At 67.5% G+C, this 27,546-nt stretch overlaps 1 protein-coding gene and 9 non-coding genes across 10 annotated transcripts in view; all 10 read right to left on the bottom strand.

The window, feature by feature from the left end:
* Positions 1-1,612: 1,612 nt before the first annotated feature.
* Positions 1,613-1,705, bottom strand: LOC123389399. Its single transcript, XR_006604006.1, has one exon. It is a non-coding gene; the product is annotated as a small nucleolar RNA SNORD116 (small nucleolar RNA).
* A 1,707-nt stretch (positions 1,706-3,412) lies between these two features.
* Positions 3,413-3,507, bottom strand: LOC123389383. Its single transcript, XR_006603990.1, has one exon. It is a non-coding gene; the product is annotated as a small nucleolar RNA SNORD116 (small nucleolar RNA).
* A 2,985-nt stretch (positions 3,508-6,492) lies between these two features.
* Positions 6,493-6,587, bottom strand: LOC123389381. Its single transcript, XR_006603988.1, has one exon. It is a non-coding gene; the product is annotated as a small nucleolar RNA SNORD116 (small nucleolar RNA).
* A 2,987-nt stretch (positions 6,588-9,574) lies between these two features.
* LOC123389380 lies at positions 9,575-9,669 on the bottom strand. Its single transcript, XR_006603987.1, has one exon. It is a non-coding gene; the product is annotated as a small nucleolar RNA SNORD116 (small nucleolar RNA).
* Positions 9,670-12,672: 3,003 nt separating this feature from the next.
* Positions 12,673-12,767, bottom strand: LOC123389379. Its single transcript, XR_006603986.1, has one exon. It is a non-coding gene; the product is annotated as a small nucleolar RNA SNORD116 (small nucleolar RNA).
* A 3,002-nt stretch (positions 12,768-15,769) lies between these two features.
* LOC123389378 lies at positions 15,770-15,864 on the bottom strand. The gene has a single exon (XR_006603985.1). It is a non-coding gene; the product is annotated as a small nucleolar RNA SNORD116 (small nucleolar RNA).
* Positions 15,865-18,846: 2,982 nt separating this feature from the next.
* On the bottom strand, positions 18,847-18,941 carry LOC123389377. The gene has a single exon (XR_006603984.1). It is a non-coding gene; the product is annotated as a small nucleolar RNA SNORD116 (small nucleolar RNA).
* Positions 18,942-19,234: 293 nt separating this feature from the next.
* The window catches only part of LOC101684535, a 36,688-nt gene continuing 28,376 nt past the window's right edge, over positions 19,235-27,546 (bottom strand). Inside the window, exons 10-12 of the mRNA XM_045070425.1 lie at positions 25,355-25,492; positions 22,268-22,405; positions 19,235-19,328 (exon numbers count right to left, since the gene is read on the bottom strand). The gene's annotated coding sequence lies outside the window, so the exon portion shown is untranslated. The remainder of the gene's footprint in view (positions 19,329-22,267; positions 22,406-25,354; positions 25,493-27,546) is intronic.
* On the bottom strand, positions 21,926-22,020 carry LOC123389398. The gene has a single exon (XR_006604005.1). It is a non-coding gene; the product is annotated as a small nucleolar RNA SNORD116 (small nucleolar RNA).
* LOC123389376 lies at positions 25,013-25,107 on the bottom strand. Its single transcript, XR_006603983.1, has one exon. It is a non-coding gene; the product is annotated as a small nucleolar RNA SNORD116 (small nucleolar RNA).

Genomic DNA, 27,546 nt, shown 5'->3' with positions numbered 1-27,546 from the left:
GAGCAATGATCCCCGGGTTCGGGGTGGATGTAAGTGGCCTCCCACAAGTGGTGCCTTTTGGCCCTCCGTGTCATTGCCCGATCCCCTCTCTTCCTCCATAGAGAAAACCCATGCCAGCCCTAAGATACCCCAGGTCCCCAAGGGGTGACCGCACACCCACCCCGCAGAAGGTCACGTCCACATCCATCCTGTGGGCTCTGGGGCATAACCGTGAGATGCGGTGACCACGCGCGCTCATGACACCCGCAAGACCCACCCGCCTCCCATTAGCACCCTTGGAAGCTGGCGCAGCCAGCAGCTCTGGGGCTCTGTGACCTGGCCGGAAATTGCCCATGGGTCGGGGCAGCACGCCCCAGGTCTTCGGTGGCACAGGAGGCTGAACCTCTGACCCGGAGCACTGCCTGGCCGGCCACAGGACCCAGTGTCTCCGGGCCCGGGGTCCCTAAATCTATCGCGAGTGCAGGCCACTGCAGAAACACATGTGACTTGGACCAGCAGGCAGCAAGGCCTATCGGCACTCTCCCACATCCCGCAGCCTTTCTTGCCACCCATATGAGAGCCATTCTTGTGCCTAGTTCCCCAACTGGATTCTGCCTGCTGCAGTCCATCTGGCAACACAGACTTGTGGGAAGCAGGCAGGTGCCGGCAACCACCCTGAAGGAGCCTCTACACGAAAGCTTCCACTGCCAAGTCATCACAAGGCATTGCAAAGGGCGTAACCCTCCAGATATGACCTGCCCCACCGAACCTAGCCAAGCACCACTAGGGTGCCCAGGTGCTGCCGCCTCCAACCACAAGAAACCCATCACACCCGCCATGGTTATACTCCACGCACACTCGTGGCTCCCAGTCACCTGGGAAGCCGTACTAAACGTGAACCTCTGGCACGGGGAGAAATGGCCCACCGCCTCCCCTCCCAGCATTGCGTGGCCAAGTCTTTCCTGGGACGACACTTCTAGCTGCCTTGGTCTCTGCCAGGGCTTCCTCCCAGCCCCCATGTGCGCAACCCTGTAGCTTCCCTCCTGCCCCCATGTAAAACTCCATGGTGGCCGGGGCCCAAAGGATCGACCCTCTGGCACAGGCGATGTCATCGGAGTCACTGTCCTTCCCAGTTTCGGAACTCCCTGAGGATGCCCACCCGCCACGGTGGGCGTCATGCCCTCCGACGTGGAGCCGTTGCAGATGAAGTATGTTCCACTCCTGGCCCAGCATCCTCTTCCCATTCCGTGTCTAATACCTCTCTGCCCTCCATGGACAAGGCATAAGGGATTTGGAGGCACAAAGGCCAGGGACCGCGGCGAGGACAGCGGTGCTGGTGGCGGTGCGCGGTGAGTGGCGGAGAGGGCCTCGGGGGCTCTGGGCCACGTGGGCAGCCGACCTCTGGCACACACGACCTCCCTGTCCTCTCTGGAAGCAGCTAGACCTTTGACCCCAGAAGGCCCTGCTTCCCCCTGGCCATCTGCTACAGGAGGCGGCATACTCCCTCTGCCATGGAGCAGTTCCCCTGCCCTAGGAGTGACATTCCAACGGCCAAGCACACCGAGTTAGCGGTAAAGATCTCAGGTGGCCTGAATCTCTCTCTCTCGGACATCCTTGCGGGGAACCATGTGCAGGACCTCAGTTCCGATGAGGACGACGGTAGGGATTGTCACTCATTTTGTTCAGATTTCCAAGGATTGCATTTGTAGGGAGTCATCATCGATCCGAGCACGTCTCAGGACATGGAGCATTGAAAGGGCCGGCTCTAGCCTGGCACGGCCACTGAGCTCAGACACGTCAGCCCTTGTGAACACCCAGCCCCAGGCCACCGGGTTGCCAACGGGGCCGTTCTCGGCCAAGGAGGCCTCGGAGAAGACCCGGGCATGTGGTGGCAAGGGTGAGACACTTACTGCAAATGTGGGCAACTCCCAGCTGACCACAGCCTACACAGCATGCCTCTCCAGGGGCGTCCTCGCCTCACAGGTAGGGCATCGCGGATCAGGAAAATGGGATCGCCAACAGTCACCGACACCCGCGTCCAGCCAACTCCACCTGGGACATGGGGAGAAGTGACATGAGCGCCTCACCCGGGGACTCATCTGTGTCCCTAAATCTGTTCCTAAGTCAGTACTACGCAGTGGGGACACTCTGTTCTACCTCTCCCTATTATGGGCAGTGCCTGATCTCATGCCTGAGAACCAATGTCTACACATGGACGCCTCCAAAAATGCAGACACGGGGCCCGGCGTGGAAAAAGGAGGGAAGTGTGATAGGAAGGGGAGAGTCTGATGAGGGGTGGGTTGCACTGTAGGTTTGAGATATGGGACAGCCCACACACTGTGGTCCTTTAATGGAAACAACTCCCTAGACTACATAGGGCAACACCGGTCTCCTCTATGGATTGCAAACATGGTCTGCATGTGGCGCATCCCCAGCGAGCCCCGGGGCATCCAAGCAACCTCTCCCTCCACCATGACGTACAACTCCTGCGGGAACGCCTCCCCAGTCAGCCTCCCCCGAACGGGGAACTCACCACACACCCAGCACATACTCAGGCTGTCAAGGAGATACACGTCCAACAACACGAAGCTGCATCGGTAAGCCAACCAGGGGGAACACCCCTTGATTCCAGGGCAATGACCCCAGGAGCAATGAGCCCTGGGTTCAGGTTGAGGGCAAATGTCCTCCCCTAGGTGGGCCCCAAAGCTGCTGCCCTCCCTGCCATGGACCGGAGTCCTCCATTCTTGCATACAGAAAACCCACCCCATCCTGAAGATATCCCAGTTCCTGTGGGGCCAAGAAAAACCCATCCCGCAGGAGGTCATGTCCCCCTCATTCCTGCATGCTCAGAAGCAAGTTGCGTGAAGTCGTTACCTCAAGCACCCATTCCACCCGCCTGTCCCCCGCCTCCAATTGGCACCCTTGGATGACGGCGCAGCCAGCACCGCTGGGGAACTGGGACCTGGTCCGAAAATGCCCGCAGGGTGGTGAAGCATGCCCAGGACTTCGAAGGCACAGGAGGCTGAGCCTCTGACCAGGTGCAATGCGAGCATAAAATAGAACTCCACTCTCTATGGGCCTCTCATCCCTAAATCTATCGAAAATTCAAGCCACTGTTGAACCACATGTGACTTGGACAAGCAGGCAGCAACGATTGTCGGCAAGCCACCACATTATGCAATCTCGATTGCGTCCGGTCAAAGAGCCAATCTCATACCATGATCCCAAAAGGATCCAGCCTGCGGAAATCCAACTGGAAACATGGACAAAGGAGAAGGAGGCAGTCATTTGGAAGGACTATAGATGCTGGTGCTTCTGGTGGTGCTGGTTATGGCAGGGAGAGTAGTTGGGTTGGCAGTACTGGCTTCGGGTGAGTGACCGAGGGGAAGCTGTCCCTGGCTCCTACTTTCTGCCCCGGGGGAGACAACGTGCTAGACCTCAGTTTCGATGAGAACGACGGTAGGGAGTTCTCACTCATTTTGTTCAGCTTTTCCAAGGAATGCAGAATGAGGGAGTCATCATCGATCCAGGCACATTGGGGGCTGCCTGGCCGACGGAACGGGCCAGGCAGGGTGGCTCGGAGGGGAAGCCGATGGCCTCAGAGCCCTGCGGCAGCGGCTCGTACGGACCCACGCCCCTGAGCAAGAGGAACGGTGCAACCTCGCACCGGGAGCCGGGAGCCGCTCGCCGCAAGGCTGGCGCGCACTGGCTCCTCTGCAGCAGGCGCGGGCTATCCCGCTGTCCCCAGTTCCACCGAGACAGGGGAAGGCTTACCGTCTCGCCGATCCGTCCTCAGCCTGCCCGCGCAGGACCGCACGTCGTCCGCGGACCCGGCCTAGCTCCGCGCATCCGAGGACAGGAAGGCCATCTTCTCTGGGCCGACCGGGGGCCCGCCTGGCGTGGACACCGCACCTGACAAGTGTGGAAAAGTAGCACGCTCGCGTGAGCCACGGACCCAGGGGTACAGCTCGCCATGCCCCTCAGAACATGCCTGGGGGGAAGCCTTGCCTCCGCCTGGTGCGGACCCTCTGTCCCTCAGGCTTGGCCGCAGCCGGACAGGAGGCCACGCATGCCGGCCGGGCAAGGCCGCGGACACGTGGGTCTCCGTGGGGTCGGGTGTGAGTCTGCGTGGGCCGAGTGTGCGTGCGTGTGTTGATGGGTGTGTGTGCATGTGTGTGTGTGTGTGTGCGTGTGTGTGTGTGTGTCTGTGTTTCTGTGTGTGTAGGGGCGTGCGCATGTGAGCCTGTTGGGGGAAGTGGTGTAAGGTTGGGTTTGGCCCTGGCGTGTGAGGGCTAGGAGCCCTTGTGGGCCACGTGGACATGTAGGAGGGCGGTGGCGGGTGGGCGCGTTTCCGCAGTCGGGGCGGCCACGGGGTGGTCGCCCTTGGAGGGAGCCTCACGCCCGTTCACAGCCCTCCCGGGACAGGGTCCCCTGGCCTCCCGGCCTGGCACGCCGCTCCGGAAATTTGGTGCCACGGAATCCTCGAGCGCCACGTTCGACACCCCCGTGGTCTGACGGGAGGAGGCCAGACGGAACGCGTGTCCAAGGTCCCCTGGCAAAGCAGAGCACGCCGGCTCTGGCTCGCCACACCCGGTGCCGGAGACGGAGGCCACTGCGATGGGAACTCTGTCACCCTGACGCTCGCCCCAGCGTCACCCAGCGTGACCGCAGGAGAGAGACCCTCGGCGACCGCCGACAAAATCCCGGGGCCCACGGAAACGGCAAGCCCTGGCACAGCAGGCGCTGGCCCGACGCCGCTCCAAGGCCCTTTCGAGAGGAGAAGGGGCTTGGACTCCGGGCCAAGCGCCACCGCCCTTGCTCTCAGCCGCAAGGCCCTGCAGGGCCAGGCAGCACACCTCTTGGCAAGCGGTTCTCATGACCCGCCGAGGGCCAGCTGACCCTCCCACTGAAAGCAGGGCCCATTCCCACCCAGGGCATGGGTGTGTCCACGACCAGCGGGCTTCGTGGGCCCCGCCCCTGAGGGAGCGAGCACTCATCCAGCAGCTCACTCCCCACGTGCGCAGGCTCCCGCCGGCTCGGCACGTCCCGCCCACCCTGGGCTCCCACGTGCCTCGCGCCTCCAAGGCAGGGATCTTGAAACGCTCGGCCACAAGCCCAGTGGACGTTTCCGTCAGGCACCAGGCGGGACGCGAGGCAGGGCCCCTCGCTCGGCGTGGGTCCGAGGACTCTGGCCCTGGCGGCATCGCTCACCCGCTGCGACGCCACGGGAAGGCGTGAGGAGCAAGGGAAGGAAGCCACCTCTCCTCCAGCCCCACGACAGCTGACCTAGGCCCAGCTCCACGTCCGGCCAGGCCACAGCGCTGGACTGGGAACCGTGCTTCGCGCGGCTTGCCCCATCCTGCCTAGGGCGCAGGCGAGCAAGGACAGTTCTCGAGCGTTCCCCATCCCACTGGGCAGCGGGGCATCTGGGGCACAAGTTTCTGGGACCCTCTCAGAAATACCTACAGCTGCCCGTGCCCAGGCCTGGCCGTGGGGAGCAAGCCCTCCACGGCTCCCGTGGCTTGCGCCCGCGGAGAGCGTCCCGGCCGTGCTGGGGTTCATCGCAACGGGACTCCTGGGGGTCCCTGGGAGACGCCCACAGATCGCCGCTCCTCGCGGACGGAGACCCCGGGCCCACTCCGCCAAGGGACCGAAACGCGGCCCCGACGTGCCCCGGGCCAGTCCCCGGAGCCACCAGGTGGCCGACCAGCGGGGACGGGTCATGTCGGGCACGGCCCCCACAGCCCCCAAAGCATTGAACGCTTGTGGCAGATTACAGCCTGAGGCTCGGGCCACGCAGCTCCCCGCCAGCAGCCCGCCTGCCTTCCTCCCCCGTCCCAACCGATTCTGGGTCGGCCGAGAGCCTGCACGGCGGCTCCACGTTCGCCCTGGTCTCACGGCTCGGGCCTTGTGGGGCCCCACTGGGCCTCCACGGGCTTAACTTCAGGGGCTGTCAAGGACAGCGTCCTGGCCCTGGGCCTCTGCCCTCTACCCACAAGCACACGGGGCACACCAACGATGCCACCGGGGTGACGGGCCCCGGGGCTCTCCTCGCAACCCAAGGCGCCTGCTGCTGCACCCTCTACCTCACGATCCCCCAGGAGCTCTGCCTGAAGCACCACCCCGGCCCACGCTGCTCCCTGACAGGAGCTCGGAGGGCCTCACCCAGCGCCTCCCTGGCAGATTCCCACGAACGGGATACCATCTGCCCGACTCGACACAAGAGCCCGGCTGCGCCTCCCAGGACCTCCGACCGGCTAAGGCGGGGCAACGCCTCGCAGGACCTGAGCCGCACACGACGCTGTTCTGGCCGAGGTCCCACGGGGGCTAGAGCTGGGGTGTGGGCGGTGCTGGCGGTGACGACGGTTGCGGCGGCGGAGGCGGTGGGGGAGGTGTTGGTGTTGGTGTTGGTGGTGGAATTGCTGGTGGTGGTGGTGGTGGTGGCTACCGGCATGTGACCGAGGGGAAGCTGTCCCTGGCTCCTACTTTCTGCCCCGGGGGAGACAACGTGCTGGACCTCAGTTTCGATGAGAACGACGGTAGGGAGTTCTCACTCATTTTGTTCAGCTTTTCCAAGGAATGCAGAATGAGGGAGTCATCATCGATCCAGGCACATTGGGGGCCGCCTGGCCGACGGAACGGGCCAGGCAGGGTGGCTCGGAGGGGAAGCCGATGGCCTCAGAGCCCTGCGGCAGCGGCCCGTATGGACCCACGCCCCTGAGCAAGACGAACGGTGCAACCTCGCACCGGGAGACGGGAGCCGCTCGCCGCAAGGCTGGCGCGCACTGGCAGCCTCTGCGGCAGGCGCGGGCTATCCCGCCGTCCCCAGTTCCACCGAGACAGGGGAAGGCTTACCGTCTCGCCGATCCGTCCTCAGCCTGCCCGCGCTGGACCGCACGTCTTCCGCGGACCCGGCCTAGCTCCGCGCATCCGAGGACAGGAAGGCCATCTTCTCTGGGCCGACCGGGGGCCCGCCTGGCGTGGACACCGCACCTGACAAGTGTGGAAAAGTAGCACGCTCGCGTGAGCCACGGACCCAGGGGTACAGCTCGCCATGCCTCTCAGAACATGCCTGGTGGGAAGCCTTGCCTCCGCCTGGTGCGGACCCTCTGTCCCTCAGGCTTGGCCGCAGCCGGACAGGAGGCCACGCATGCCGGCCGGGCAAGGCCGCGGACACGTGGGTCTCCATGGGGTCGGATGTGAGTCTGCGTGGGCCGAGTGTGCGTGCGTGTGTTGATGGGTGTGTGTGCATGTGTGTGTGTGTGTGTGCGTGTGTGTGTGTGTGTCTGTGTTTCTGTGTGTGTAGGGGCGTGCGCATGTGAGCCTGTTTGGGGAAGTGGTGTAAGGTTGGGTTTGGCCCTGGCGTGTGAGGGCTAGGAGCCCTTGTGGGCCACGTGGACATGTAGGAGGGCGGTGGCGGGTGGGCGCGTTTCCGCAGTCGGGGTGGCCACGGGGTGGTCGCCCTTGGAGGGAGCCTCACGCCCGTTCACAGCCCTCCCGGGACAGGGTCCCCTGGCCTCCCGGCCTGGCACGCCGCTCCGGAAGTTTGGTGCCACGGAATCCTCGAGCGCCACGTTCGACACCCCCGTGGTCTGACGGGAGGAGGCCAGACGGAACGCGTGTCCAAGGTCCCCTGGCAAAGCAGAGCACGCCGGCTCTGGCTCGCCACACCCGGTGCCGGAGACAGAGGCCACTGCGATGTGAACTCTGTCACCCTGACGCTTGCCCCAGCGTCACCCAGCGTGACCGCAAGAGAGAGACCCTCGGCGACCGCCGACAAAATCCCGGGGCCCACGGAAACGGCAAGCCCTGGCACAGCAGGCGCTGGCCCGACGCCGCTCCAAGGCGCTCGCGAGAGGAGAAGGGGCTTGGACTCCGGGCCAAGCGCCACCGCCCTTGCTCTCAGCCGCAAGGCCCTGCAGGGCCAGGCAGCACACCTCTTGGCAAGCGGTTCTCATGACCCGCCGAGGGCCAGCTGACCCTCCCACTGAAAGCAGGGCCCATTCCCACCCAGGGCATGGGTGTGTCCACGACCAGCGGGCTTCGTGGGCCCCGCCCCTGAGGGAGCGAGCACTCATCCAGCAGCTCGCTCCCCACGTGCGCCGGCTCCCGCCGGCTCGGCACGTCCCGCCCACCCTGGGCTCCCACGTGCCTCGCGCCTCCAAGGCAGGGATCTTGAAACGCTCGGCCACAAGCCCAGTGGACGTTTCCGTCAGGCACCAGGCGGGACGCGAGGCAGGGCCCCTCGCTCGGCGTGGGTCCGAGGACTCTGGCCCTGGCGGCATCGCTCACCCGCTGCGACGCCACGGGAAGGCGTGAGGAGCAAGGGAAGGAAGCCACCTCTCCTCCAGCCCCACGACAGCTGACCAAGGCCCAGCTCCACGTCCGGCCAGGCCACAGCGCTGGACTGGGAACCGTGCTTCGCGCGGCTTGCCCCATCCTGCCTAGGGCGCAGGCGAGCAAGGACAGTTCTCGAGCGTTCCCCATCCCACTGGGCAGCGGGGCATCTGGGGCACAAGTTTCTGGGACCCTCTCACAAATACCTACAGCTGCCCGTGCCCAGGCCTGGCGGTGGGGAGCAAGCCCTCCACGGGTCCCGTGGCTTGCGCCCGCGGACAGCGTCCCGGCCGTGCTGGGGTTCATCGCAACGGGACTCCTGGGGGTCCCTGGGAGACGCCCACAGATCGCCGCTCCTCGCGGACGGAGACCCCGGGCCCACTCCGCCAAGGGACCGAAACGCGGCCCCGACGTGCCCCGGGCCAGTCCCCGGAGCCACCAGGTGGCCGACCAGCGGGGACGGGTCATGTCGGGCACGGCCCCCACAGCCCCCAAAGCATTGAACGCTTGTGGCAGATTACAGCCTGAGGCTCGGGCCACGCAGCTCCCCGCCAGCAGCCCGCCTGCCTTCCTCCCCCGTCCCAACCGATTCTGGGTCGGCCGAGAGCCTGCACGGCGGCTCCACGTTCGCCCTGGTCTCACGGCTCGGGCCTTGTGGGGCCCCACTGGGCCTCCACGGGCTTAACTTCAGGGGCTGTCAAGGACAGCGTCCTGGCCCTGGGCCTCTGCCCTCTACCCACAAGCACACGGGGCACACCAACGATGCCACCGGGGTGACGGGCCCCGGGGCTCTCCTCGCAACCCAAGGCGCCTGCCGCTGCACCCTCTACCTCACGATCCCCCAGGAGCTCTGCCTGAAGCACCACCCCAGCCCACGCTGCTCCGTGACAGGAGCTCAGAGGGCCTCACCCAGCGCCTCCCTGGCAGACTCCCACGAACGGGATACCATCTGCCCGACTCGACACAAGAGCCCGGCTGCGCCTAGCAGGACCTCCGACCGGCCTAGGCGGGGCAACGCCTCGCAGGACCTGAGCCGCACACACCGCTGTTCTGGCCGAGGTCCCACGGGGGCTAGAGCTGGGGGTGCTGGCGGTGCTGGCGGTGACGACGGTTGCGGCGGCGGAGGCGGTGGGGGAGGTGTTGGTGTTGGTGTTGGTGGTGGAATTGCTGGTGGTGGTGGTGGTGGTGGCTACCGGCATGTGACCGAGGGGAAGCTGTCCCTGGCTCCTACTTTCTGCCCCGGGGGAGACAACGTGCTGGACCTCAGTTTCGATGAGAACGACGGTAGGGAGTTCTCACTCATTTTGTTCAGCTTTTCCAAGGAATGCAGAATGAGGGAGTCATCATCGATCCAGGCACATTGGGGGCCGCCTGGCCGACGGAACGGGCCAGGCAGGGTGGCTCGGAGGGGAAGCCGATGGCCTCAGAGCCCTGCGGCAGCGGCCCGTATGGACCCACGCCCCTGAGCAAGAGGAACGGTGCAACCTCGCACCGGGAGCCGGGAGCCGCTCGCCGCAAGGCTGGTGCGCACTGGCAGCCTCTGCGGCAGGCGCGGGCTATCCCGCCGTCCCCAGTTCCACCGAGACAGGGGAAGGCTTACCGTCTCGCCGATCCGTCCTCAGCCTGCCCGCGCTGGACCGCACGTCTTCCGCGGACCCGGCCTAGCTCCGCGCATCCGAGGACAGGAAGGCCATCTTCTCTGGGCCGACCGGGGGCCCGCCTGGCGTGGACACTGCACCTGACAAGTGTGGAAAAGTAGCACGCTCGCGTGAGCCACGGACCCAGGGGTACAGCTCGCCATGCCTCTCAGAACATGCCTGGGGGGAAGCCTTGCCTCCGCCTGGTGCGGACCCTCTGTCCCTCAGGCTTGGCCGCAGCCGGACAGGAGGCCACGCATGCCGGCCGGGCAAGGCCGCGGACACGTGGGTCTCCGTGGGGTCGGGTGTGAGTCTGCGTGGGCCGAGTGTGCCTGCGTGTGTTGATGGGTGTGTGTGCATGTGTGTGTGTGTGTGTGTGTGTGTGTGTGTGTGTGTGTGTGTGTGTCTGTGTTTGTGTGTGTGTAGGGGCGTGCGCATGTGAGCCTGTTTGGGGAAGTGGTGTAAGGTTGGGTTTGGCCCTGGCGTGTGAGGGCTAGGAGCCCTTGTGGGCCACGTGGACATGTAGGAGGGCGGTGGCGGGTGGGCGCGTTTCCGCAGTCGGGGTGGCCACGGGGTGGTCGCCCTTGGAGGGAGCCTCACGCCCGTTCACAGCCCTCCCGGGACAGGGTCCCCTGGCCTCCCGGCCTGGCACGCCGCTCCGGAAGTTTGGTGCCACGGAATCCTCGAGCGCCACGTTCGACACCCCCGTGGTCTGACGGGAGGAGGCCAGACGAAACGCGTGTCCAACGTCCCCTGGCAAAGCAGAGCACGCCGGCTCCGGCTCGCCACACCCGGTGCCGGAGACGGAGGCCACTGCGATGTGAAATCTGTCACCCTGACGCTTGCCCCAGCGTCACCCAGCGTGACCGCAGGAGAGAGACCCTCGGCGACCGCCGACAAAATCCCGGGGCCCACGGAAACGGCAAGCCCTGGCACAGCAGGCGCTGGCCCGACGCCGCTCCAAGGCCCTTTCGAGAGGAGAAGGGGCTTGGACTCCGGGCCAAGCGCCACCGCCCTTGCTCTCAGCCGCAAGGCCCTGCAGGGCCAGGCAGCACACCTCTTGGCAAGCGGTTCTCATGACCCGCCGAGGGCCAGCTGACCCTCCCACTGAAAGCAGGGCCCATTCCCACCCAGGGCATGGGTGTGTCCACGACCAGCGGGCTTCGTGGGCCCCGCCCCTGAGGGAGCGAGCACTCATCCAGCAGCTCGCTCCCCACGTGCGCAGGCTCCCGCCGGCTCGGCAAGTCCCGCCCACCCTGGGCTCCCACGTGCCTCGCGCCTCCAAGGCAGGGATCTTGAAACGCTCGGCCACAAGCCCAGTGGACGTTTCCGTCAGGCACCAGGCGGGACGCGAGGCAGGGCCCCTCGCTCGGCGTGGGTCCGAGGACTCTGGCCCTGGCGGCATCGCTCACCCGCTGCGACGCCACGGGAAGGCGTGAGGAGCAAGGGAAGGAAGCCACCTCTCCTCCAGCCCCACGACAGCTGACCTTGGCCCAGCTCCACGTCCGGCCAGGCCACAGCGCTGGACTGGGAACCGTGCTTCGCGCGGCTTGCCCCATCCTGCCTAGGGCGCAGGCGAGCAAGGACAGTTCTCGAGCGTTCCCCATCCCACTGGGCAGCGGGGCATCTGGGGCACAAGTTTCTGGGACCCTCTCACAAATACCTACAGCTGCCCGTTCCCAGGCCTGGCGGTGGGGAGCAAGCCCTCCACGGCTCCCGTGGCTTGCGCCCGCGGACAGCGTCCCGGCCGTGCTGGGGTTCATCGCAACGGCACTCCTGGGGGTCCCTGGGAGACGCCCACAGATCGCCGCTCCGCGCGGACGGAGACCCCGGGCCCACTCCGCCAAGGGACCGAAACGCGGCCCCGACGAGCCCCGGGCCAGTCCCCGGAGCCACCAGGTGGCCGCCCAGCGGGGACGGGTCATGTCGGGCACGGCCCCCACAGCCCCCAAAGCATTGAACGCTTGTGGCAGATTACAGCCTGAGGCTCGGGCCACGCAGCTCCCCGCCAGCAGCCCGCCTGCCTTCCTCCCCCGTCCCAACCGATTCTGGGTCGGCCGAGAGCCTGCACGGCGGCTCCACGTTCGCCCTGGTCTCACGGCTCGGGCCTTGTGGGGCCCCACTGGGCCTCCACGGGCTTAACTTCAGGGGCTGTCAAGGACAGCGTCCTGTCCCTGGGCCTCTGCCCTCTACCCACAAGCACACGGGGCACACCAACGATGCCACCGGGGGTGACGGGCCCCGGGGCTCTCCTCGCAACCCAAGGCGCCTGCCGCTGCACCCTCTACCTCACGATCCCCCAGGAGCTCTGCCTGAAGCACCACCCCGGCCCACGCTGCTCCGTGACAGGAGCTCAGAGGGCCTCACCCAGCGCCTCCCTGGCGGACTCCCACGAACAGGATACCATCTGCCCGACTCGACACAAGAGCCCGGCTGCGCCTCCCAGGACCTCCGACCGGCTAAGGCGGGGAAACGCCTCGCAGGCCCTGAGCCGCACACGCCGCTGTTCTGGCCGAGGTCCCTCGGGGGCTAGAGCTGGGGCTGGGGGTGCTGGCGGTGACGACGGTTGCGGCGGCGGAGGCGGTGGGGGGCGGTGGTGTGGTGTTGGTGTTGGTGGTGGAAGTGCTGGTGGTGGTGGTGGTGGTGGTGGATACCGGCATGTGACCGAGGGGAAGCTGTCCCTGGCTCCTACTTTCTGCCCCGGGGGAGACAACGTGCTGGACCTCAGTTTCGATGAGAACGACGGTAGGGAGTTCTCACTCATTTTGTTCAGCTTTTCCAAGGAATGCAGAATGAGGGAGTCATCATCGATCCAGGCACATTGGGGGCCGCCTGGCCGACGGAACGGGCCAGGCAGGGTGGCTCGGAGGGGAAGCCGATGGCCTCAGAGCCCTGCGGGCAGCGGCCCGTATGGACCCACGCCCCTGAGCAAGAGGAACGGTGCAACCTCGCACCGGGAGCCGGGAGCCGCTCGCCGCAAGGCTGGCGCGCACTGGCAGCCTCTGCGGCAGGCGCGGGCTATATCCCGCCGTCCCCAGTTCCACCGAGACAGGGGAAGGCTTACCGTCTCGCCGATCCGTCCTCAGCCTGCCCGCGCTGGACCGCACGTCTTCCGCGGACCCGGCCTAGCTCCGCGCATCCGAGGACAGGAAGGCCATCTTCTCTGGGCCGACCGGGGGCCCGCCTGGCGTGGACACCGCACCTGACAAGTGTGGAAAAGTAGCACGCTCGCGTGAGCCACGGACCCAGGGGTACAGCTCGCCATGCCTCTCAGAACATGCCTGGGGGGAAGCCTTGCCTCCGCCTGGTGCGGACCCTCTGTCCCTCAGGCTTGGCCGCAGCCGGACAGGAGGCCACGCATGGCCGCGGGCACACGGACACGTGGTTTCCGTGGGGTCGGGTGTGAGTCTGCGTGGGCCGAGTGTGCCTGCGTGTGTTGATGGGTGTGTGTGTGCATGTGTGTGTGTGTGTGTGTGTGTGTGTGTGTGTGTGTGTGTCTGTGTTTGTGTGTGTGTGTAGGGGCGTGCGCATGTGAGCCTGTTTGGGGAAGTGGTGTAAGGTTGGGTTTGGCCCCCCTGGCGTGTGAGGGCTAGGAGCCCTTGTGGGCCACGTGGACATGTAGGAGAGGGCGGTGGCGGGTGGGCGCGTTTCCGCAGTCGGGGCGGCCACGGGGTGGTCGCCCTTGGAGGGAGCCTCACGCCCGTTCACAGCCCTCCCGGGACAGGGTCCCCTGGCCTCCCGGCCTGGCACGCCGCTCCGGAAGTTTGGTGCCACGGAATCCTCGAGCGCCACGTTCGACACCCCCGTGGTGGTGTGACGGGAGGAGGCCAGACGGAACGCGTGTCCAAGGTCCCCTGGCAAAGCAGAGCACGCCGGCTCTGGCTCGCCACACCCGGTGCCGGAGACGGAGGCCACTGCGATGTGAACTCTGTCACCCTGACGCTTGCCCCAGCGTCACCCAGCGTGACCGCAGGAGAGAGACCCTCGGCGACCGCCGACAAAATCCCGGGGCCCACGGAAACGGCAAGCCCTGGCACAGCAGGCGCTGGCCCGACGCCGCTCCAAGGCCCTCGCGAGAGGAGAAGGGGCTTGGACTCCGGGCCAAGCGCCACCGCCCTTGCTCTCAGCCGCAAGGCCCTGCAGGGCCAGGCAGCACACCTCTTGGCAAGCGGTTCTCATGACCCGCCGAGGGCCAGCTGACCCTCCCACTGAAAGCAGGGCCCATTCCCACCCAGGGCATGGGTGTGTCCACGACCAGCGGGCTTCGTGGGCCCCGCCCCTGAGGGAGCGAGCACTCATCCAGCAGCTCGCTCCCCACGTGCGCAGGCTCCCGCCGGCTCGGCAAGTCCCGCCCACCCTGGGCTCCCACGTGCCTCGCGCCTCCAAGGCAGGGATCTTGAAACGCTCGGCCACAAGCCCAGTGGACGTTTCCGTCAGGCACCAGGCGGGACGCGAGGCAGGGCCCCTCGCTCGGCGTGGGTCCGAGGACTCTGGCCCTGGCGGCATCGCTCACCCGCTGCGACGCCACGGGAAGGCGTGAGGAGCAAGGGAAGGAAGCCACCTCTCCTCCAGCCCCACGACAGCTGACCTTGGCCCAGCTCCACGTCCGGCCAGGCCACAGCGCTGGACTGGGAACCGTGCTTCGCGCGGCTTGCCCCATCCTGCCTAGGGCGCAGGCGAGCGAGGACAGTTCTCGAGCGTTCCCCATCCCACTGGGCAGCGGGGCATCTGGGGCACAAGTTTCTGGGACCCTCTCACAAATACCTACAGCTGCCCGTTCCCAGGCCTGGCGGTGGGGAGCAAGCCCTCCACGGCTCCCGTGGCTTGCGCCCGCGGACAGCGTCCCGGCCGTGCTGGGGTTCATCGCAACGGCACTCCTGGGGGTCCCTGGGAGACGCCCACAGATCGCCGCTCCGCGCGGACGGAGACCCCGGGCCCACTCCGCCAAGGGACCGAAACGCGGCCCCCGACGAGCCCCGGGCCAGTCCCCGGAGCCACCAGGTGGCCGCCCAGCGGGGACGGGTCATGTCGGGCACGGCCCCCACAGCCCCCAAAGCATTGAACGCTTGTGGCAGATTACAGCCTGAGGCTCGGGCCACGCAGCTCCCCGCCAGCAGCCCGCCTGCCTTCCTCCCCCGTCCCAACCGATTCTGGGTCGGCCGAGAGCCTGCACGGCGGCTCCACGTTCGCCCTGGTCTCACGGCTCGGGCCTTGTGGGGCCCCACTGGGCCTCCACGGGCTTAACTTCAGGGGCTGTCAAGGACAGCGTCCTGTCCCTGGGCCTCTGCCCTCTACCCACAAGCACACGGGGCACACCAACGATGCCACCGGGGTGACGGGCCCCGGGGCTCTCCTCGCAACCCAAGGCGCCTGCCGCTGCACCCTCTACCTCACGATCCCCCAGGAGCTCTGCCTGAAGCACCACCCCGGCCCACGCTGCTCCGTGACAGGAGCTCAGAGGGCCTCACCCAGCGCCTCCCTGGCGGACTCCCACGAACAGGATACCATCTGCCCGACTCGACACAAGAGCCCGGCTGCGCCTCCCAGGACCTCCGACCGGCTAAGGCGGGGAAACGCCTCGCAGGCCCTGAGCCGCACACGCCGCTGTTCTGGCCGAGGTCCCTCGGGGGCTAGAGCTGGGGGTGCTGGCGGTGACGACGGTTGCGGCGGCGGAGGCGGTGGGGGAGGTGGTGGTGTGGTGGTGTTGTTGGTGGTGGAAGTGCTGGTGGTGGTGGTGGTGGTGGTGGCTACCGGCATGTGACCGAGGGGAAGCTGTCCCTGGCTCCTACTTTCTGCCCCGGGGGAGACAACGTGCTGGACCTCAGTTTCGATGAGAACGACGGTAGGGAGTTCTCACTCATTTTGTTCAGCTTTTCCAAGGAATGCAGAATGAGGGAGTCATCATCGATCCAAGCACATTGGGGGCCGCCTGGCCGACGGAACGGGCCAGGCAGGGTGGCTCGGAGGGGAAGCCGATGGCCTCAGAGCCCTGCGGCAGCGGCCCGTATGGACCCACGCCCCTGAGCAAGAGGAACGGTGCAACCTCGCACCGGGAGCCGGGAGCCGCTCGCCGCAAGGCTGGCGCGCACTGGCAGCCTCTGCGGCAGGCGCGGGCTATCCCGCCGTCCCCAGTTCCACCGAGACAGGGGAAGGCTTACCGTCTCGCCGATCCGTCCTCAGCCTGCCCGCGCTGGACCGCACGTCTTCCGCGGACCCGGCCTAGCTCCGCGCATCCGAGGACAGGAAGGCCATCTTCTCTGGGCCGACCGGGGGCCCGCCTGGCGTGGACACCGCACCTGACAAGTGTGGAAAAGTAGCACGCTCGCGTGAGCCACGGACCCAGGGGTACAGCTCGCCATGCCTCTCAGAACATGCCTGGGGGGAAGCCTTGCCTCCGCCTGGTGCGGACCCTCTGTCCCTTAGGCTTGGCCGCAGCCGGACAGGAGGCCACTCATGGCCGCGGACACGTGGGTCTCTGTGGGGTCGGGTGTGAGTCTGCGTGGGCCGAGTGTGCCTGCGTGGGTTGATGGGTGTGTGTGCATGTGTGTGTTTGTGTGTGTGTGCATGTGTGTGTGTGTGTCTGTGTTTCTGTGTGTGTAGGGGCGTGCGCATGTGAGCCTGTTTGGGGAAGTGGTGTAAGGTTGGGTTTGGCCCTGGCGTGTGAGGGCTAGGAACCCTTGTGGGCCACGTGGACATGTAGGAGGGCGGTGGCGGGTGGGCGCGTTTCCGCAGTCGGGGCGGCCACGGGGTGGTCGCCCTTGGAGGGAGCCTCACGCCCGTTCACAGCCCTCCCGGGACAGGGTCCCCTGGCCTCCCGGCCTGGCACGCCGCTCCGGAAGTTTGGTGCCACGGAATCCTCGAGCGCCACGTTCGACACCCCCGTGGTGTGACGGGAGGAGGCCAGACGGAACGCGTGTCCAAGGTCCCCTGGCAAAGCAGAGCACGCCGGCTCTGGCTCGCCACACCCGGTGCCGGAGACGGAGGCCACTGCGATGTGAACTCTGTCACCCTGACGCTTGCCCCAGCGTCACCCAGCGTGACCGCAGGAGAGAGACCCTCGGCGACCGCCGACAAAATCCCGGGGCCCACGGAAACGGCAAGCCCTGGCACAGCAGGCGCTGGCCCGACGCCGCTCCAAGGCCCTCCTCGCGAGAGGAGAAGGGGCTTGGACTCCGGGCCAAGCGCCACCGCCCTTGCTCTCAGCCGCAAGGCCCTGCAGGGCCAGGCAGCACACCTCTTGGCAAGCGGTTCTCATGACCCGCCGAGGGCCAGCTGACCCTCCCACTGAAAGCAGGGCCCATTCCCACCCAGGGCATGGGTGTGTCCACGACCAGCGGGCTTCGTGGGCCCCGCCCCTGAGGGAGCGAGCACTCATCCAGCAGCTCGCTCCCCACGTGCGCAGGCTCCCGCCGGCTCGGCAAGTCCCGCCCACCCTGGGCTCCCACGTGCCTCGCGCCTCCAAGGCAGGGATCTTGAAACGCTCGGCCACAAGCCCAGTGGACGTTTCCGTCAGGCACCAGGCGGGACGCGAGGCAGGGCCCCTCGCTCGGCGTGGGTCCGAGGACTCTGGCCCTGGCGGCATCGCTCACCCGCTGCGACGCCACGGGAAGGCGTGAGGAGCAAGGGAAGGAAGCCACCTCTCCTCCAGCCCCACGACAGCTGACCTTGGCCCAGCTCCACGTCCGGCCAGGCCACAGCGCTGGACTGGGAACCGTGCTTCGCGCGGCTTGCCCCATCCTGCCTAGGGCGCAGGCGAGCGAGGACAGTTCTCGAGCGTTCCCCATCCCACTGGGCAGCGGGGGGCATCTGGGGCACAAGTTTCTGGGACCCTCTCACAAATACCTACAGCTGCCCGTTCCCAGGCCTGGCGGTGGGGAGCAAGCCCTCCACGGCTCCCGTGGCTTGCGCCCGCGGACAGCGTCCCGGCCGTGCTGGGGTTCATCGCAACGGCACTCCTGGGGGTCCCTGGGAGACGCCCACAGATCGCCGCTCCGCGCGGACGGAGACCCCGGGCCCACTCCGCCAAGGGACCGAAACGCGGCCCCGACGAGCCCCGGGCCAGTCCCCGGAGCCACCAGGTGGCCGCCCAGCGGGGACGGGTCATGTCGGGCACGGCCCCCACAGCCCCCAAAGCATTGAACGCTTGTGGCAGATTACAGCCTGAGGCTCGGGCCACGCAGCTCCCCGCCAGCAGCCCGCCTGCCTTCCTCCCCCGTCCCAACCGATTCTGGGTCGGCCGAGAGCCTGCACGGCGGCTCCACGTTCGCCCTGGTCTCACGGCTCGGGCCTTGTGGGGCCCCACTGGGCCTCCACGGGCTTAACTTCAGGGGCTGTCAAGGACAGCGTCCTGTCCCTGGGCCTCTGCCCTCTACCCACAAGCACACGGGGCACACCAACGATGCCACCGGGGTGACGGGCCCCCCGGGGCTCTCCTCGCAACCCAAGGCGCCTGCCGCTGCACCCTCTACCTCACGATCCCCCAGGAGCTCTGCCTGAAGCACCACCCCGGCCCACGCTGCTCCGTGACAGGAGCTCAGAGGGCCTCACCCAGCGCCTCCCTGGCGGACTCCCACGAACAGGATACCATCTGCCCGACTCGACACAAGAGCCCGGCTGCGCCTCCCAGGACCTCCGACCGGCTAAGGCGGGGAAACGCCTCGCAGGCCCTGAGCCGCACACGCCGCTGTTCTGGCCGAGGTCCCTCGGGGGCTAGAGCTGGGGGTGCTGGCGGTGACGACGGTTGCGGCGGCGGAGGCGGTGGGGGGGGGGGTGGTGGTGGTGGTGGTGTTGGTGGTGGAAGTGCTGGTGGTGGTGGTGGTGGTGGCTACCGGCATGTGACCGAGGGGAAGCTGTCCCTGGCTCCTACTTTCTGCCCCGGGGGAGACAACGTGCTGGACCTCAGTTTCGATGAGAACGACGGTAGGGAGTTCTCACTCATTTTGTTCAGCTTTTCCAAGGAATGCAGAATGAGGGAGTCATCATCGATCCAAGCACATTGGGGGCCGCCTGGCCGACGGAACGGGCCAGGCAGGGTGGCTCGGAGGGGAAGCCGATGGCCTCAGAGCCCTGCGGCAGCGGCCCGTATGGACCCACGCCCCTGAGCAAGAGGAACGGTGCAACCTCGCACCGGGAGCCGGGAGCCGCTCGCCGCAAGGCTGGCGCGCACTGGCAGCCTCTGCGGCAGGCGCGGGCTATCCCGCCGTCCCCAGTTCCACCGAGACAGGGGAAGGCTTACCGTCTCGCCGATCCGTCCTCAGCCTGCCCGCGCTGGACCGCACACGTCTTCCGCGGACCCGGCCTAGCTCCGCGCATCCGAGGACAGGAAGGCCATCTTCTCTGGGCCGACCGGGGGCCCGCCTGGCGTGGACACCGCACCTGACAAGTGTGGAAAAGTAGCACGCTCGCGTGAGCCACGGACCCAGGGGTACAGCTCGCCATGCCTCTCAGAACATGCCTGGGGGGAAGCCTTGCCTCCGCCTGGTGCGGACCCTCTGTCCCTCAGGCTTGGCCGCAGCCGGACAGGAGGCCACGCATGGCCGCGGACACGTGGGTTTCCGAGGGGTCGGGTGTGAGTCTGCGTGGGCCGAGTGTGCCTGCGTGTGTTGATGGGTGTGTGTGCATGTGTGTGTGTGTGTGTGTGTGTGTGTGTGTGTGTGTGTGTGTGTCTGTATTTGTGTTGTGTAGGGGCGTGCGCATGTGAGCCTGTTTGGGGAAGTGGTGTAAGGTTGGGTTTGGCCCTGGCGTGTGAGGGCTAGGAGCCCTTGTGGGCCACGTGGACATGTAGGAGAGCGGTGGCGGGTGGGCGCGTTTCCGCAGTCGGGGCGGCCACGGGGTGGTCGCCCTTGGAGGGAGCCTCACGCCCGTTCACAGCCCTCCCGGGACAGGGTCCCCTGGCCTCCCGGCCTGGCACGCCGCTCCGGAAGTTTGGTGCCACGGAATCCTCGAGCGCCACGTTCGACACCCCCCCCGGTGGTCTGACGGGAGGAGGCCAGACGGAACGCGTGTCCAAGGTCCCCTGGCAAAGCAGAGCACGCCGGCTCTGGCTCGCCACATCCGGTGCCGGAGACGGAGGCCACTGCGATGTGAACTCTGTCACCCTGACGCTTGCCCCAGCGTCACCCAGCGTGACCGCAGGAGAGAGACCCCCTCGGCGACCGCCGACAAAATCCCGGGGCCCACGGAAACGGCAAGCCCTGGCACAGCAGGCGCTGGCCCGACGCCGCTCCAAGGCCCTCGCGAGAGGAGAAGGGGCTTGGACTCCGGGCCAAGCGCCACCGCCCTTGCTCTCAGCCGCAAGGCCCTGCAGGGCCAGGCAGCACACCTCTTGGCAAGCGGTTCTCATGACCCGCCGAGGGCCAGCTGACCCTCCCACTGAAAGCAGGGCCCATTCCCACCCAGGGCATGGGTGTGTCCACGACCAGCGGGCTTCGTGGGCCCCGCCCCTGAGGGAGCGAGCACTCATCCAGCAGCTCGCTCCCCACGTGCGCAGGCTCCCGCCGGCTCGGCAAGTCCCGCCCACCCTGGGCTCCCACGTGCCTCGCGCCTCCAAGGCAGGGATCTTGAAACGCTCGGCCACAAGCCCAGTGGACGTTTCCGTCAGGCACCAGGCGGGACGCGAGGCAGGGCCCCTCGCTCGGCGTGGGTCCGAGGACTCTGGCCCTGGCGGCATCGCTCACCCGCTGCGACGCCACGGGAAGGCGTGAGGAGCAAGGGAAGGAAGCCACCTCTCCTCCAGCCCCACGACAGCTGACCTTGGCCCAGCTCCACGTCCGGCCAGGCCACAGCGCTGGACTGGGAACCGTGCTTCGCGCGGCTTGCCCCATCCTGCCTAGGGCGCAGGCGAGCGAGGACAGTTCTCGAGCGTTCCCCATCCCACTGGGCAGCGGGGCATCTGGGGCACAAGTTTCTGGGACCCTCTCACAAATACCTACAGCTGCCCGTTCCCAGGCCTGGCGGTGGGGAGCAAGCCCTCCACGGCTCCCGTGGCTTGCGCCCGCGGACAGCGTCCCGGCCGTGCTGGGGTTCATCGCAACGGCACTCCTGGGGGTCCCTGGGAGACGCCCACAGATCGCCGCTCCGCGCGGGACGGAGACCCCGGGCCCACTCCGCCAAGGGACCGAAACGCGGCCCCCGACGAGCCCCGGGCCAGTCCCCGGAGCCACCAGGTGGCCGCCCAGCGGGGACGGGTCATGTCGGGCACGGCCCCCACAGCCCCCAAAGCATTGAACGCTTGTGGCAGATTACAGCCTGAGGCTCGGGCCACGCAGCTCCCCGCCAGCAGCCCGCCTGCCTTCCTCCCCCGTCCCAACCGATTCTGGGTCGGCCGAGAGCCTGCACGGCGGCTCCACGTTCGCCCTGGTCTCACGGCTCGGGCCTTGTGGGGCCCCACTGGGCCTCCACGGGCTTAACTTCAGGGGCTGTCAAGGACAGCGTCCTGTCCCTGGGCCTCTGCCCTCTACCCACAAGCACACGGGGCACACCAACGATGCCACCGGGGTGACGGGCCCCGGGGCTCTCCTCGCAACCCAAGGCGCCTGCCGCTGCACCCTCTACCTCACGATCCCCCAGGAGCTCTGCCTGAAGCACCACCCCGGCCCACGCTGCTCCGTGACAGGAGCTCAGAGGGCCTCACCCAGCGCCTCCCTGGCGGACTCCCACGAACAGGATACCATCTGCCCGACTCGACACAAGAGCCCGGCTGCGCCTCCCAGGACCTCCGACCGGCTAAGGCGGGGAAACGCCTCGCAGGCCCTGAGCCGCACACGCCGCTGTTCTGGCCGAGGTCCCTCGGGGGCTAGAGCTGGGGGTGCTGGCGGTGACGACGGTTGCGGCGGCGGAGGCGGTGGGGGAGTTGGTGGTGTTGGTGTTGGTGGTGGAAGTGCTGGTGGTGGTGGTGGTGGTGGCTACCGGCATGTGACCGAGGGGAAGCTGTCCCTGGCTCCTACTTTCTGCCCCGGGGGAGACAACGTGCTGGACCTCAGTTTCGATGAGAACGACGGTAGGGAGTTCTCACTCATTGTGTTCAGCTTTTCCAAGGAATGCAGAATGAGGGAGTCATCATCGATCCAGGCACATTGGGGGCCGCCTGGCCGACGGAACGGGCCAGGCAGGGTGGCTCGGAGGGGAAGCCGATGGCCTCAGAGCCCTGCGGCAGCGGCCCGTACGGACCCACGCCCCTGAGCAAGAGGAACGGTGCAACCTCGCACCGGGAGCCGGGAGCCGCTCGCCGCAAGGCTGGCGCGCACTGGCAGCCTCTGCGGCAGGCGCGGGCTATCCCGCCGTCCCCAGTTCCACCGAGACAGGGGAAGGCTTACCGTCTCGCCGATCCGTCCTCAGCCTGCCCGCGCTGGACCGCACGTCTTCCGCGGACCCGGCCTAGCTCCGCGCATCCGAGGACAGGAAGGCCATCTTCTCTGGGCCGACCGGGGGCCCGCCTGGCGTGGACACCGCACCTGACAAGTGTGGAAAAGTAGCACGCTCGCGTGAGCCACGGACCCAGGGGTACAGCTCGCCATGCCTCTCAGAACATGCCTGGGGGGAAGCCTTGCCTCCGCCTGGTGCGGACCCTCTGTCCCTCAGGCTTGGCCGCAGCCGGACAGGAGGCCACGCATGGCCGCGGACACGTGGGTTTCCGAGGGGTCGGGTGTGAGTCTGCGTGGGCCGAGTGTGCCTGCGTGTGTTGATGGGTGTGTGTGCATGTGTGTGTGTGTGTGTGTGTGTGTGTGTGTGTGTGTGTGTGTGTCTGTATTTGTGTTGTGTAGGGGCGTGCGCATGTGAGCCTGTTTGGGGAAGTGGTGTAAGGTTGGGTTTGGCCCTGGCGTGTGAGGGCTAGGAGCCCTTGTGGGCCACGTGGACATGTAGGAGAGCGGTGGCGGGTGGGCGCGTTTCCGCAGTCGGGGCGGCCACGGGGTGGTCGCCCTTGGAGGGAGCCTCACGCCCGTTCACAGCCCTCCCGGGACAGGGTCCCCTGGCCTCCCGGCCTGGCACGCCGCTCCGGAAGTTTGGTGCCACGGAATCCTCGAGCGCCACGTTCGACACCCCCCGTGGTGTGACGGGAGGAGGCCAGACGGAACGCGTGTCCAAGGTCCCCTGGCAAAGCAGAGCACGCCGGCTCTGGCTCGCCACATCCGGGTGCCGGAGACGGAGGCCACTGCGATGTGAACTCTGTCACCCTGACGCTTGCCCCAGCGTCACCCAGCGTGACCGCAGGAGAGAGACCCCCGGCGGCGACCGCCGACAAAATCCCGGGGCCCACGGAAACGGCAAGCCCTGGCACAGCAGGCGCTGGCCCGACGCCGCTCCAAGGCCCTCGCGAGAGGAGAAGGGGCTTGGACTCCGGGCCAAGCGCCACCGCCCTTGCTCTCAGCCGCAAGGCCCTGCAGGGCCAGGCAGCACACCTCTTGGCAAGCGGTTCTCATGACCCGCCGAGGGCCAGGTGACCCTCCCACTGAAAGCAGGGCCCATTCCCACCCAGGGCATGGGTGTGTCCACGACCAGCGGGCTTCGTGGGCCCCGCCCCTGAGGGAGCGAGCACTCATCCAGCAGCTCGCTCCCCACGTGCGCAGGCTCCCGCCGGCTCGGGCAAGTCCCGCCCACCCTGGGCTCCCACGTGCCTCGCGCCTCCAAGGCAGGGATCTTGAAACGCTCGGCCACAAGCCCAGTGGACGTTTCCGTCAGGCACCAGGCGGGACGCGAGGCAGGGCCCCTCGCTCGGCGTGGGTCCGAGGACTCTGGCCCTGGCGGCATCGCTCACCCTGCTGCGACGCCACGGGAAGGCGTGAGGAGCAAGGGAAGGAAGCCACCTCTCCTCCAGCCCCACGACAGCTGACCTTGGCCCAGCTCCACGTCCGGCCAGGCCACAGCGCTGGACTGGGAACCGTGCTTCGCGCGGCTTGCCCCATCCTGCCTAGGGCGCAGGCGAGCGAGGACAGTTCTCGAGCGTTCCCCATCCCACTGGGCAGCGGGGCATCTGGGGCACAAGTTTCTGGGACCCTCTCACAAATACCTACAGCTGCCCGTTCCCAGGCCTGGCGGTGGGGAGCAAGCCCTCCACGGCTCCCGTGGCTTGCGCCCGCGGACAGCGTCCCGGCCGTGCTGGGGTTCATCGCAACGGCACTCCTGGGGGTCCCTGGGAGACGCCCACAGATCGCCGCTCCGCGCGGACGGAGACCCCGGGCCCACTCCGCCAAGGGACCGAAACGCGGCCCCGACGAGCCCCGGGCCAGTCCCCGGAGCCACCAGGTGGCCGCCCAGCGGGGACGGGTCATGTCGGGCACGGCCCCCACAGCCCCCAAAGCATTGAACGCTTGTGGCAGATTACAGCCTGAGGCTCGGGCCACGCAGCTCCCCGCCAGCAGCCCGCCTGCCTTCCTCCCCCGTCCCAACCGATTCTGGGTCGGCCGAGAGCCTGCACGGCGGCTCCACGTTCGCCCTGGTCTCACGGCTCGGGCCTTGTGGGGCCCCACTGGGCCTCCACGGGCTTAACTTCAGGGGCTGTCAAGGACAGCGTCCTGTCCCTGGGCCTCTGCCCTCTACCCACAAGCACACGGGGCACACCAACGATGCCACCGGGGGTGACGGGCCCCGGGGCTCTCCTCGCAACCCAAGGCGCCTGCCGCTGCACCCTCTACCTCACGATCCCCCAGGAGCTCTGCCTGAAGCACCACCCCGGCCCACGCTGCTCCGTGACAGGAGCTCAGAGGGCCTCACCCAGCGCCTCCCTGGCGGACTCGCACGAACAGGATACCATCTGCCCGACTCGACACAAGAGCCCGGCTGCGCCTCCCAGGACCTCCGACCGGCTAAGGCGGGGGAAACGCCTCGCAGGCCCTGAGCCGCACACGCCGCTGTTCTGGCCGAGGTCCCTCGGGGGCTAGAGCTGGGGGTGCTGGCGGTGACGACGGTTGCGGCGGCGGCGGAGGCGGTGGGGGCGGTGGTGGTGGTGGTGTTGGTGTGGTGTGAAGTGCTGGTGGTGGTGGTGGTGGTGGTGGCTACCGGCATGTGACCGAGGGGAAGCTGTCCCTGGCTCCTACTTTCTGCCCCGGGGGAGACAACGTGCTGGACCTCAGTTTCGATGAGAACGACGGTAGGGAGTTCTCACTCATTTTGTTCAGCTTTTCCAAGGAATGCAGAATGAGGGAGTCATCATCGATCCAAGCACATTGGGGGCCGCCTGGCCGACGGAACGGGCCAGGCAGGGTGGCTCGGAGGGGAAGCCGATGGCCTCAGAGCCCTGCGGCAGCGGCCCGTATGGACCCACGCCCCTGAGCAAGAGGAACGGTGCAACCTCGCACCGGGAGCCGGGAGCCGCTCGCCGCAAGGCTGGCGCGCACTGGCAGCCTCTGCGGCAGGCGCGGGCTATCCCGCCGTCCCCAGTTCCACCGAGACAGGGGAAGGCTTACCGTCTCGCCGATCCGTCCTCAGCCTGCCCGCGCTGGACCGCACGTCTTCCGCGGACCCGGCCTAGCTCCGCGCATCCGAGGACAGGAAGGCCATCTTCTCTGGGCCGACCGGGGGCCCGCCTGGCGTGGACACCGCACCTGACAAGTGTGGAAAAGTAGCACGCTCGCGTGAGCCACGGACCCAGGGGTACAGCTCGCCATGCCTCTCAGAACATGCCTGGGGGGAAGCCTTGCCTCCGCCTGGTGCGGACCCTCTGTCCCTCAGGCTTGGCCGCAGCCGGACAGGAGGCCACGCATGGCCGCGGACACGTGGGTTTCCGAGGGGTCGGGTGTGAGTCTGCGTGGGCCGAGTGTGCCTGCGTGTGTTGATGGGTGTGTGTGCATGTGTGTGTGTGTGTGTGTGTGTGTGTGTGTGTGTGTGTCTGTATTTGTGTTGTGTAGGGGCGTGCGCATGTGAGCCTGTTTGGGGAAGTGGTGTAAGGTTGGGTTTGGCCCTGGCGTGTGAGGGCTAGGAGCCCTTGTGGGCCACGTGGACATGTAGGAGAGCGGTGGCGGGTGGGCGCGTTTCCGCAGTCGGGGCGGCCACGGGGTGGTCGCCCTTGGAGGGAGCCTCACGCCCGTTCACAGCCCTCCCGGGACAGGGTCCCCTGGCCTCCCGGCCTGGCACGCCGCTCCGGAAGTTTGGTGCCACGGAATCCTCGAGCGCCACGTTCGACACCCCCGTGGTGTGACGGGAGGAGGCCAGACGGAACGCGTGTCCAAGGTCCCCTGGCAAAGCAGAGCACGCCGGCTCTGGCTCGCCACATCCGGTGCCGGAGACGGAGGCCACTGCGATGTGAACTCTGTCACCCTGACGCTTGCCCCAGCGTCACCCAGCGTGACCGCAGGAGAGAGACCCTCGGCGACCGCCGACAAAATCCCGGGGCCCACGGAAACGGCAAGCCCTGGCACAGCAGGCGCTGGCCCGACGCCGCTCCAAGGCCCTCGCGAGAGGAGAAGGGGCTTGGACTCCGGGCCAAGCGCCACCGCCCTTGCTCTCAGCCGCAAGGCCCTGCAGGGCCAGGCAGCACACCTCTTGGCAAGCGGTTCTCATGACCCGCCGAGGGCCAGCTGACCCTCCCACTGAAAGCAGGGCCCATTCCCACCCAGGGCATGGGTGTGTCCACGACCAGCGGGCTTCGTGGGCCCCGCCCCTGAGGGAGCGAGCACTCATCCAGCAGCTCGCTCCCCACGTGCGCAGGCTCCCGCCGGCTCGGCAAGTCCCGCCCACCCTGGGCTCCCACGTGCCTCGCGCCTCCAAGGCAGGGATCTTGAAACGCTCGGCCACAAGCCCAGTGGACGTTTCCGTCAGGCACCAGGCGGGACGCGAGGCAGGGCCCCTCGCTCGGCGTGGGTCCGAGGACTCTGGCCCTGGCGGCATCGCTCACCCGCTGCGACGCCACGGGAAGGCGTGAGGAGCAAGGGAAGGAAGCCACCTCTCCTCCAGCCCCACGACAGCTGACCTTGGCCCAGCTCCACGTCCGGCCAGGCCACAGCGCTGGACTGGGAACCGTGCTTCGCGCGGCTTGCCCCATCCTGCCTAGGGCGCAGGCGAGCGAGGACAGTTCTCGAGCGTTCCCCATCCCACTGGGCAGCGGGGCATCTGGGGCACAAGTTTCTGGGACCCTCTCACAAATACCTACAGCTGCCCGTTCCCAGGCCTGGCGGTGGGGAGCAAGCCCTCCACGGCTCCCGTGGCTTGCGCCCGCGGACAGCGTCCCGGCCGTGCTGGGGTTCATCGCAACGGCACTCCTGGGGGTCCCTGGGAGACGCCCACAGATCGCCGCTCCGCGCGGACGGAGACCCCGGGCCCACTCCGCCAAGGGACCGAAACGCGGCCCCCGACGAGCCCCGGGCCAGTCCCCGGAGCCACCAGGTGGCCGCCCAGCGGGGACGGGTCATGTCGGGCACGGCCCCCACAGCCCCCAAAGCATTGAACGCTTGTGGCAGATTACAGCCTGAGGCTCGGGCCACGCAGCTCCCCGCCAGCAGCCCGCCTGCCTTCCTCCCCCGTCCCAACCGATTCTGGGTCGGCCGAGAGCCTGCACGGCGGCTCCACGTTCGCCCTGGTCTCACGGCTCGGGCCTTGTGGGGCCCCACTGGGCCTCCACGGGCTTAACTTCAGGGGCTGTCAAGGACAGCGTCCTGTCCCT

The sequence above is a fragment of the Mustela putorius genome, unplaced genomic scaffold, assembly GCF_011764305.1.
Source record: "Mustela putorius furo isolate JIRA1106 unplaced genomic scaffold, ASM1176430v1.1 tig00003972_pilon_pilon_pilon, whole genome shotgun sequence".
NCBI classification, from domain to species: domain Eukaryota; kingdom Metazoa; phylum Chordata; class Mammalia; order Carnivora; family Mustelidae; genus Mustela; species Mustela putorius.
This window is presented reverse-complemented; position numbering and strand designations above follow the sequence as displayed.